This window comes from Panthera leo, chromosome C2 (assembly GCF_018350215.1).
Source record: "Panthera leo isolate Ple1 chromosome C2, P.leo_Ple1_pat1.1, whole genome shotgun sequence".
In the NCBI taxonomy this organism is placed as follows: Eukaryota; Metazoa; Chordata; class Mammalia; order Carnivora; family Felidae; genus Panthera; species Panthera leo.
The window spans coordinates 69477307-69489677 of record NC_056687.1 but is presented as its reverse complement, the minus strand read 5'-3'; the positions used below and the strand labels follow the sequence as shown (position 1 = coordinate 69489677).

The following is a 12371-nucleotide window of genomic DNA, read 5'->3' as shown; positions in this document are numbered from 1 at the left end:
CCACCCATTACAGCCATTCTGCTGGCAGCCTAAGGGTGAAGCTGATGAGCAGAGAAAGGGTATAGCCAAAACACTGACAGGAGGCAGGCAGATCCCTGATTGAGCTTTGCCTGATCTCTGGCTTGTTTCTGGACCTCCCTAGTACCCAAACCAAGAAATCCTCTTTATCATCCAAGTGCAGTCAAGTGATGTAACAGGAAAGGTGTGAAGCCTTTGAAAAGACGACTGCTATACTTGGAACTGAAGCCCCATAGTTTGGGACGGGCTCCGCTGCAGAGCAGAGCGTGGAGGAGCCGAGCACAGGTGCAGGCGGAGAAGCTGAAAGATGGCTCCAGCCTTCCTAGAGGCAGAACCTCAGACTCATTTATTATTCCCCTTTGAACAGCGAAGTGAATTTGCTTTTTCAATTATATTCAACCTTTTACATTTACAAGACACTTGCTATGTGCCAGGTACGGTCCAAGGCAATGGAAAACAAGAGTGACTAAAATACGGTTCTTAGGTTTAAGTGGTTTAAAGGCCAGTATGGAAAGCAGACAAGGACTCAGATATAATGCTAGTACAACTTGGCACAGGACTTGATTGAAATCATGACTTGAAAAAAATCTATCAAGTCCCATATGTTCTTCCATGCTAACTCCCACCCTTAATGGAGTGGGGACAAGGAAGAGCAGAGAAGGCTTCCCATAGGAGGTGTCACCTGGAATTAGCCAGGGTTGGGTGAGGGAGATGGGAGCTCCAGGCAATGGGAAGACCTAAGAGGCAGAACTTGGGGCAGCCAGTATGTGCAGCTTCTGGAAGCATCCCAGCTGTGCTTCCGGAGCCTGACGTGAGGAGAAGATGTGGCTGGAGAGGCAGATGAGGCAGCTGACTATGGAGAGCCCTGGACACAGGCTTTAAGAAACCTGGACTACATTCTGTGGGCAACAAGCAGCAGTGGAAGGTTTTAAGCCGAGCAGTGAAGTGTGATATGAGCTTTGATCGCACTGAGGGATGTGGACTGGAGGGGTGAGGCAGGGCAGAGAGAAGGGTTAGGAAGCTGTCACAGTAATCCTGGTGATGAGGGGTGGGTGGGGATTAGAATCTGGAAGCCTGGGTTAGGGGCATGGTAGCGGAGTCTGCCATGGGCAGGAGTGGGCAGGCTTGAGAGCTCCTGGGAACAGGACCGAGGACTCATAGTTATTCTGGGAGGGAGGGTGAGGAAGAGGTAGGGAATAGCCAGGTGTCTGGCACAGCACCCTGGGTCCTCATAGGAAAGGTGCTACCATGAGTGCTACATAAAGAGGAGGATAAGAAGCTGGGGTGGGGATCAGGAGATAGCAGGTTCTGTCTTAGATGTGCCAAGTTTGAGAGGCTGATGAGAATTTCAAGCAGAGGTGCACTGTGGGCAGTTAGACTTCTGTGTCAGGAGGTCAGGAGAGAGACATCAAGGCTGTGGTAACTCACAGTTAAGTATAAACACATCACCTTCCAAATGCAATCATGCATGGTTTGGAAGTGATTCTCCCTTTTGAATTACCCAGATCACTCTCAGCTATCTCTCTGGGATAATAAAGGAAGAAGGAAAGTATCACTCCTCACTTTCGAGTATCAGAGGATGTTTCAGGCTGGGGGCTCCTGCAGAGTCTGGGTCAACATCTGCTGTGTGCACTATCCTGGGTCTGCCAGCGGTAGTCAACTCCAGGGCGCTGGCACAGGTCAGGGCTCTCCCTCCCCCCGCAATTATTCTTAAGGACAAAGGGAAAAAGAAGACAAGTGCCCCAGGAGTGTAGAGAAATCTTATTCTGTAATTTTAGATCTTTAAAATTCCGCCTCTCAACCCCATTTTAAAATAATTTCTCATCTCTGTTCCTTATTGACAAAAGAATCAATAAAGTTAATGAAAATCTGAAATGCCTTAAGTCCTTAGAAATTGTGATGAAAAGCACTCACTCCATATGCTTTCTTGGATATCCCAGTGGCCGAGAAGTGACCTTCCCTGTATTTTCTGTTAAATGACTATTTAGATACGCAAATAAGCAGTGAAGTTACATGCTAGCACCAGAATGATTAGATTGCCTGGTGCCAAGTCCCTGCTGGACTACAGAGCAGGGCTTGCTGGACAGGGGCCAGTCAGGCTGGAAAGCAAGAAGAGAAGGGAATGAAAAGACAGGCAAGAGTAGGGTGCGCAGAAGAAACTATGCACTTCTCTGAATGGGCTTCTCACACAATGTCCACACCCAGGCCATTCCTCAATTCTGCCTCCACCGTGGAGCACACCAGCAGCTCTCTGGTGGCTGGGGGTTCTGGCAAGATCACTGGTGCTGGAGGCAGAGCTCCAAAGAGGTGATACATACCTCAGGGAGAAAGAAAAAAAGACCTACTCTGGGGACCAGATGGTCCCTCATGACATCAGAAACCAGAATCTCTCCAAGGTGGCTATTTCCTAAGAGACAGTCTCAAGTCTTCTCTGGGCCCGCGTCTACTGCCTTATAGTATATAACTTGCACCCTTGCAAACCTGGCTATCTGCAAGGGTCACCATCATTTCTTCTGCATTCAATACTACTGGTTGTGGAGAGAATGTGGTCATATGTGCACATGTGCATGTGTGTGTGCACTCATGTGCATGTGTGCACTGAGTAGGATGAGGACTGGGCTGGCTCCAAGCCTGGTTCTGTCACTAAGTACCCATGAGACTGGGCAAGTCTCATTTCTGGGTTTCTCCTCATTTGCAAGGGATAAGTGGCTCCCTGAAAGGAGGTAAGCTCCTGGTTTTACGTTCAGCCCAGTTCGGAAATTTATGGAATGCATTTTTTTTTTCATTCAGAAGAAAATAGTTTTAATGAGTCTCCTGGATCAGAAGGTATATTCATTGTTGCAATTTACATTTCTAACATTTGAAGAAAAGAATGACAGTGAGAAAACTGGTGTTATTTGGTAACCAGAGAAAGGCTTAGTCTCAGCCCCGACATTTGTCTGGTGTGTTAGAGTCCAAAATGTCTGTCAGTGCAAAAAGCATGTCTCAGCTCTTGGCACCAATGCAATAAAGAATTAAGGATCAGTGCCCAAAGTAAAAGCAGAAAACAGTCTTATTAGAGCAACAGTATACCATCTAGGGAGAGCAGGCAGGTTCCGAGAGGTGGAACTGGCCCCTAGGTTGTTTGGGATTGGATATTCAGTGGGTCCTTCTGGGCTAGAAGGAGTGGTGATGCACAGCAGGGTGGTCTCTAACGGATGCTGCTTCCCATCATTTGGGGTACTCCTTTCACAGGTGGGGAGGGGGAGTTTTTGAGCCCACAGGGTTAGTACCAGACTCTTCATGGCAGCCCTTTTCCATGGGGGCGGGGCTGTACCCACAATACAAATGCATTGTAATGAGTCTAGGGTTACCCTGGGGCAGAGGTGGAATAGGAGAGCAAGCTCTGCTCCTGTGGCTCTTGATCAGTCAGGCCCAAACTCTTGGAAGACCCAAGGTCAGGATGTTGTGCCCCCAGGCTTCTCATGTGCAATCTATTTATCACTGTTCTTGCCATGAGCTCAGGTCTAACTGCCCATTTTATCACTTGGGATAAAATCTTTGGGACTCTGAAATCTTTGAGGTCAAGGGATGAAGGTTCCTCAGGGCATGCCTTTGACTTCTCATATCTAGCTTCTACCTAACATGTCCATTCAAACACTTCATCTCACTGTGTCCATTAGGGCTGTTTTATAGACTGGGAAACAGGCTCAGAGAAGCAAAGGCCGGGGTCTAGAATTCATTCACTACACCCAGTGCACATTCACTGAGTGCCTGTTGAGCCAGGCTCTCGGGACATTGCCCTGCCTCTTGCACATAGCTGTAGGACCTCTTGTGCCTGGTCTCCCCAGGGGAGTTACTACACAAAAAGCAGCCACCAGGGCCCTGTGAGGTTCTAGATAAGGTAAGGTGCTATCCCTCACATGAAGCCATTCACTCTCCAATACCCAGCCTGCTTCTCTCCCCTCACGTCTGCCCCACTAGGGCCTGGGGATGGCTGATTCAAACAGCTCCACTTACTCTCAGTAAATACTTGCCAAGTGAATGAATGCATGCGTGAGGTGGCTCTGGGGTTGCTAATTCCCAGACAAGCTGGCCCTTTCTAAGCTCCATTCCAGCCAGGTCATTTTATGATTTGATCTATTGGAATTGGGCTCTCTGGAAGACACTTGAACTAGACTGACCCAAAAAAGCTAAAGGAAAACAAACAAACAAAAAAACCTAAAGACGATATCTCCACAGTAGTTTCAAACATTTTGATCTTTTTTTTTTTTTTTTGAGAAGCTACAAATGGTAGGTTTAACAAAATTTAATATGACAACAAAATTCTTCTAAGAGGAAAGTTCATGTCTAAATAATGAAATTTTATCTCTTTGTTTGAAAACTAACATAGTTTCGTCTCATTAAGAAGATAGATGTTACATGTAAGCTACTTGGATTTTTGTTTTTTTTGTTTTGTTTTTCTTTTTCATGTTTTGCTTTTAACTAAACTATGTAATTTTTTTTTTCATGCTGGCTACAATTCAGCCGAAAAATAAAAATCTAGTTCTTAGTATATAATAAATGACAAAAAGAATCTATTTAAATGCAAATTAGGAAAATAAACAGAAACCTTTTTCTCCTTTTCTTATGAAGATAGGGATAGCAAAAAGGTTACTATTGTTCTGTTCTGTTTTTAATGAAGCATAAACTATTTCATGGAGCAAAGAAATTAAATAAGGATCTTGGGCTTATTTTCCTTCATTTGCCAAATTTAGCAATGGTATCTGATTTAGAGTTTTAACTTTCAAACCACCTTACCACCTACTGTTAATATTTTATATTGTCTGTAATTATAGATTATATTGTTTTTCAAGTTGCTTATATTCAGCTTTGATAAGTTGATTAAGAGGATAGAAGGCAAGCAATGGATTTTCTTTGCCTAAATACATACATTGCGGTATCACCTGTGTCTCCTGGACCCTGCTTGTACACAGGAGTGACCCAGCCAAAAAGCTTATGCCCTAAACAGTGCTAACAACTCCTTGCCGGTGAACCTGGCTACATCTTGGACACACGTGGTCCATTCCACAATAAAGTTTTATGTGTATTAGAGTGCAAAGAACAGAGCCTCCAAATCTTGGGTTTGAATATAGACTCTGCTATATAAACTTTGGTAAGCTAGGTTATTGGTCTGAGCATCTGTTTCTTTATCTGCAAAATGGGATAACAATTTATACTATTTTAACCTTTGGGTAATAGTGAGATTTAAATAAGGTAATGGTTTTATGCTTTAAGTGCTGCATACCTGATAGATTTTTAAACCTATTTAACGAACATATTCTAGTGTACATATTACCCTAACATTTTCATTTAGAGCACAAAACAGATGAAAAGTATGGATTTAAAATTGCAGTAGGTTCACCTTACTGCAAAATCACCGTGGGCTAAATAGGAATCATACTGCACCTCATATACAAACATGTCCCCAGCCCACCCCTTCCCAAGAAGTACCCCACAGTGACCACAGGGTGCTGCACAGACACAGCCCAGAAACACCTGTGCATCTTCCCATTGCCTCCACTTTCACATACACAGAGGGGCACTGTGGGTGCCCTTGCCCACACAGGATTCAGAGACCTGTACACCCCTCTAAGGGTTAAGCTTGAGGGCACTGGTGCCCTCCTGGCCTAATGGTGTGGCCGGACCAGGACCTTGCTCTCTCCTGCCTTGCTTCCAGACCTTCCCTTCCTTATCCTCTCTGCCTTCCCCAACTTTTTCACTATTAGTCTCAGTCCCTTAGGCTCTTCACAGCTTTTCACTCAGGACAGACTCCCGTTAAAATGCATCATTCCCACAGCCCCCCTGAAATCAGTTTATTCTGGATACAGAAACAGCTCAATGAGAAAGTAAGGCCCTTTGTGATCATGACCCACAGGTGAGATCCAAACTGTGGTGGCAGAGGAGCACTGGATAAGAGAGGTGGAAAGGAACAAGGAATGAAAAGTGCATGGAAACCAAAGATAATCTCCCCACCTTACAATTCTGTGTTCATGTGAACTCTAACTCATGCTGGGGCATATATTCTCAAGCAAACAGGGCAACATGTAGACTCCGTAACCCTTAAGACCCTTCAACTCTGGTTTGTAATTATCTACTCTTCTAGGATTGCAAGCTCTCCTGATAAAGGAAAAAAAGGAACAAAAGGAGAAAAAATAAAGGACCCCAAATGTGGACCTAGTTTCTAGGTTCCCACAATTCCTCACTGGAGAGACTTTGACATGTCACCTCATGCGTATCCACAAGGCTTGCAGGCCATGGGCACTCAGGGCTCTGAAAGGCCATCTTTATACTGGGAAAGGGCAGGCAGTTAGGACTTGTGCCTGATGCACTCTAGGTGTCAATAAATATCCACTGAGGGAGAGGAGGTGCTCTGGGCTCTGCCTGTTTCCCTTTAGGCTTTCGGCGTGTCGATGGTACACTTCTATATGTTGTATAGAAGACAAGCCATTTTTCGTCTTCCACCATAATCCCAGCTGCTCTAGGGAGGATGGCTCAGCATGGTTACCTGGGAGACCCTCTCACTGACTCAACCAGGACACCAAACACTTTCACTGACCAGGCTCTGTCTCTGACCTATAGATATCCTATCAATCCCCTACCACATTTCTTACACTTTCCCTATTCAAATTCCCTAATTCCCAAATCTCAGATCTAACATTCTAACTGTTGCTCACCTCTAGAATGGTCCCAGTTTCTCTATAAAAAAGGCCAATATCCCACTGTGAGCAGTGGGTTAACAAAATCTTTCCCCTTCTGCATGATAATCTGACCTTCATTTAATATCCCAATTCTGTTTCCCTGGAAACAGGTGAAGACAGTATGTGACAACATGTTACATGTTGCCTATGGTAAGAATACCCACCATGACTGGTAAACTATCTGCATTGGAAGGACAATCAATGAACTGTAAATACCCGATGGGGACACCATAACCTGGGCTTCCCTGAGTTTGACAACTCATGTTAATGGCACGCCCATTACAGGGACTCTGGAAGCTGTGCCAATGATGTTGTTATAAGAGCTACTGGCTCCCATGGGGCATGGAGTTTTTAGGCCATGACATCTTCTGTAGCTGCCCACCGTGAATCTTGTCTTCTTGCACCTGAGCTGGACTGCTGCAAAGACTGTCCTGTTGGTAGCCATGGTTGCCATATTATATCATCTTGAGTAGATCAGTGCGAAATGTGACCCATGATGGTCTTGCAGTCAGTGTTCGGTAGAGTCCAAGGAGACTCCCTGGTAGGTGTTGTCTCCAAATTTCAGAGCCAAACTATAAGAACAACAGTACCATGCCTCTTCTCATCTTCCCTTCTTTCTCCATCTTGCGCTCTCATTCTCAATTTCTCTCAGTGACAGAGTAATGATAATGGTAACAATAACAGCATCTAACATTTGTTGAATGCTCCCTATGTGCTAGGCACTATTCTAACCACTTACATGTTAACTCATTTAATCCTCTTCATCTCATAATTATCTCCCCAATATTAGCCCCCAATATTATCATTTCAATTTGACAGACTAGGAAGCTAAAGCACAGAGAGGTTAGCTGAGATTCAAACCCAGGTGCTGATGCTCTTAACACTGTTGTTAACACTTCCAGTGTGCTCAGAGCTTCACTCCGGCTACTCTTCCTGTTATCAAACTTCTAGAAGTACATTCTGCCCCTGTTGCCTCCATTTTCCCTCCACCCACTTCCTCCCTAACTCCTTGTAACAGGGGCTACCTGTCCTACTTCTGTAAGTCTGCACCCACAGTGAAAACCAACCATCTCCTCCTTTCTGAGCCCTTGGTTCTGCCACTCCTCCTTCCCTTTGGTCTCACCTCACAATCCAGCGCGGGCTTTTCTGAAACTCCCTCTCTCTGGCCGTGCCCAGATTCCTCTCCTGCTTTCACAGGCCTCCGCCCCAGGCAAAATTCTCCCTGAGGCACCAGCAAGTCTACACTCACACTCTTCCCTGACACCTCGTGTCTCCACACAACCAACAATAGAAACACTCTCATTGTGAAAACTGACCAATTGTCCAGTCCTACACTGATCTATCCAAACTTGCCTCCCACTTCTCTCACTGCCCCTTCATGACCTCCTTTCATGTCCTTCACACCCTTACTGAGACGGTCTCAAGACTTGGCCCTCTGACTTGTATTCACCAGGCTCTGCCCACCTAAACATCCATCTAAGTTCACATCTTCAACAACACGAGTGGTGTTTCCTATTTCATGTGCCAAGCTGTACTTGAGGTTCCACACCAAGAACTTCAATAGATGACCTCATGCGGTCCTTATAATAATGGTACAAAGAAAGTATTGTTCAATCCATCTTAAATATGCTGAAAACTCAGTGTGAAGAGTTGAAGCAAATTGTCAAAGATCCCGCAGCTTGTAAGTGATGAGTATCAATTTAGAATCTCATGTCCATCTAAACCTAAATCCATACAATTTCCTGGTTCTGGCGTGCCCTCTAACCATAACTTCCCAGATAACTGACAAGAATAAATACATGCCAGGCTCTGCACAATGAACGTTGTGCATAAACACTGTCTCAATCCTCAAACCTGGGAGCTAGGGGATACCATCATCACCACCTTTTTTGTAGCTGAAGAAACAGATTCAAAGAGATTTAATGACTTGGCTGAAGTCACATAATGAAAACTCAAATGGCATATTGAAGACTCACTAGGTCTGCATGACTCCAAAGTCCATGCTTTTAAATCACTACCAAACTGTCTCCCAAATAAACACTTAAATTTCAGACTATTCCTAGTGACTCAACTCAATATGAATATCCCAAGACAGCATCTTCAATTATTGTGTCTTTTCTATGAAAACTATTACCTTCTTCTGACTTCCCACATCTTCACCCCATCTCCCAGATCCCATTTGTTCTTCCTTCCCTCAAATAACTGATATATGCCCTTTATTTTTCATTACTGCTACTAATTGCCACACAGCCCCTCCTGCCTGTATTACTACAGTCACTTCCATACTGGTCTCCCTGGACTCCATTTTCTCCCTTATACCAAGCCATCTGCCCCTACCAGGTTCATTGCTCTAATATACTGCTTTCGACATGTCAAAACACACATGTGTATGCACACATGCACACACACACACATTCACACAATTACTGCTGCTGTCATCTACAATGCAAACAAAATCCAGTCTCCTTGTTCTGGCATTCAAGACACTCCCCCCCCTCCTCAGCTGGTCCAAATCTGCCTTTCCCTATTATTTCATACCACTGTCCTATACCAAGCATCCTTTCGAGCCATATGCTATTCACTGCCATGGAAATACATCATACCATGCTCACTGCCACCCCCATATTTGTGCTACATCTTTCCCCCTATGAAATGCTCCACACCCAAATACCCAAATTATTCCCATCCTTTGAAATGCAATTAAAGTGTCATCTCCTCATCATGCCTTCTTTGACCAAGTGAACCCATACTGCTTTTTCTTTTCTCCAAACTCTCTGCTCTGGAATCTACTGCAGGAGTTCACAAACCTAGCCTTAATTCAGAACTATCTGAAGTGTTTTTGTAAAAAATATAGCTTCCTAAACTTTGCTCTTAAGATTCTGATTTAGTAGGAGCTCTCTAGATGATTCTGGTGCACTTGCATTTTTTATTTAAATGGTGCATGTGGAGACTCATCATCTGTCCACTATGGGGTAGCTGGTATCACACTTAACCCTACCATCTATAAACTATTTGAAAGCACAAGTCAACAACCAACATAGACCAATGACCCGTGAAGGAAGAGAAGCACATAATGTAAGCCCTCTGTGAAGCAGAGAACTACAAGCTGAGTAGTGAGCAGCAGTTTTGATGGGTATAAAAAAAACAGAGTTCAGAGCTGGTAAGGTGGTTGGAATTTTGGTGATAGAATATTAGGGAAGAGGGAACTAAGAGAAGGAGCCCTAAAAATCTTCATTAAAATTTCCTTCAGGTCTTTGGCCAAATCCTAAGCTGTGCACCTGCAAAGCAAGACTCCAGAAAGTCTAGCAGAGAATAGCTGCAGGAGGTAGAACATATTGAGAGCTGAACAGAAATTTTAGGTTATGCAGTACTGGGGAAATGTTGAGAGGTCTAAATCAAACCGTGTGAGGAGACTTTGGTAAACATTCTGGGCGCTGAGTTGGGTCCCCAGAAAGAACCAGGATATAGGAGTAGGAACTACAACCTAAAAATAAGGGCTCTACCCTCAGATTAATGAAAAGATGGAAGTAGATCTGTCATAGCAAAGCCTAAACCAAGGCTCAATAGGATCAAGATCTGCTAGTAATTTAACTGCATCCCAGAACAAAATTTAAAGGTTAGAAAGAGATAACCTAATCCAGAGTCTCTACAATGTGTCATCTGCAATATCCAGTATAAAATTACAAGCCATGTGAGGACACAGTGAAAAGTGATTGACAAGCAGAGAACAAAAGGCAATGAAAACAGACTCAGAGATGACCAGGCTATGAATTGGCAGGTAACATTTTCAAGATAATCATGATTAACATAAAGAGAATAGGAAGGAAAGGGACAAAATGAATTAAAAGATGGAACCTGAAACAGAGTTTCCAGTTTTCTGTTTCTTGTAGCCCAAAGCATCCTGATACAGTCACATGCTCATGATACTTAGCACAATATTTTATTTACTTAGTGAGTATTCACTGTATTCTGGACATTGGATAAGAGACTAATGATAAACAGCAATGTCAGAGGCTAGCGAGGGAGACAAATGTAATCAATAGTCTGTCAACTTTAAGTGTGAAAAGTACTATGAAAAGTATATACCAGGAGCTGACAACAGAGGAGCATTGGTCCCATTTGGCGGAGGTAGAGGTATGGAAAAACATGAATGGCTTCCAGAGAGTGGCAACAGCTGAACAACACTTGAAAGACAAAAGGATTTGGTCAGGTGAAGCTGTGGATGAAAACACCTTAATGATTATGACATAACTTGAGCAAAGGCCTGGAGGCTTAAAATATGGAATAGAGAGGAGGTACACAGAGTTCCAGAAGTGAGAGGTGGTGAGAAGGGATGACAAAAGATGAGGGAGGGGCTGGGTCTCAGAGGGGCAAAGATTGAAAGGCAGAGAAACTGGCCTTTATTCAGTGTGCAGCAGGGAACCAGTAAAGGGCAGTAAAATGGTCAAATCTGTTTTTAACCCTGACTGGGTGTCTACCCTGAGGTCCCCAGATAAGACAGTGATTTACCTCATTGCAAAGGGGAGTCCGAGCCAGTCCTGATCTCACAGAACAAAATCAATTAGCACATTACAGACTTCTCACCGACTGAGGGTTCTCCATGCCCACTCCCTCCTTGTTTTCCCCTCACACTCCTTGTTCTTACAACCCCTTCAATGTCTGGGTCAAATATGAAGGAGGAGGTAAAGATAATGTATTAAAGGTGCCCAGCACAGAATATAACACATAATAGATGCTGAATGCATGTTAATCCCGTTCTATTTCCCTCAGGTTTAGCAGGATAAGCTGGCAGTCACAAAAAGTAGTTGCTTTCTGATTAGAGAAACTCAGACTGCAAAACTTCCTGCTCAAATCACACACTGCCCTTGAAAATGAGCTGTAGCTCAGCCTAGAGAAGCACATGATCACTTTAGGCCTTAAAAGGCCATGGTCCTCACTCATGCCTTCCTCATGCTAAGTGATGGAGTGAAAAGTCTCACCAAGTCCACAATTAATGTAAATGCTTTCAGACTTTAAATAACTTTTTTTTGTGTTTTTCATTTCCAGTCTGTTTGCCTGGATGGACCAAATTCCCTGCAGCACTGGCAATATGCACAGTACCCTCCCTCTGGGGAAGGAACGGTCATCCAGGAGCCAGCAAGTCAAGCAGAGGAGAAACAGGACCAACCAAGCCAGGAGTCAGCCTAGGCAGCCCCGGGATATTGACTCTGAGTGGCCAAATTCCTTCCATCTGAACCACAGATGCTGATAAAATATTCTCAGCAACGGAGTGAGAAAATGTGCTTCACTTACTTCCCAAAATGTAGAATTGAAGAGGTCAAACTCTATTTAATCCAAGCTGAGAAAAGAGTGCCCAACTTTATCCCAAAGCTAAATTTAGACATAAACTGAGATCTGGCCCTTGGCAAGTTAATTTAGATGAGCTAATGCTTGTTCCTGGCATACAGGATGCACTCAGTAAATGGTAACTATTATTGTTACTGCAAAAATGGAGCGTCTGCTGGATGTTCTCATCCAGTCCTCCCACGCATCCTAAAATCGGCTGTGCCAATCACTTGCACATCTGGGGAAAAAATTCCACATGGGCTAAGGAGGAGGTGGCCCTCCCTCTGAGGGAAGAGGGTGGCTGCTGTG

The 12371-nt window shown here is 44.2% G+C and overlaps 1 protein-coding gene across 7 annotated transcripts in view; it reads right to left on the bottom strand.

Annotated features, from left to right (window-relative positions):
* The window catches only part of KALRN (kalirin RhoGEF kinase), a 598446-nt gene that overhangs the window by 409257 nt on the left and 176818 nt on the right, over positions 1-12371 (bottom strand). The gene's annotated exons all lie outside the window — the stretch shown is intronic.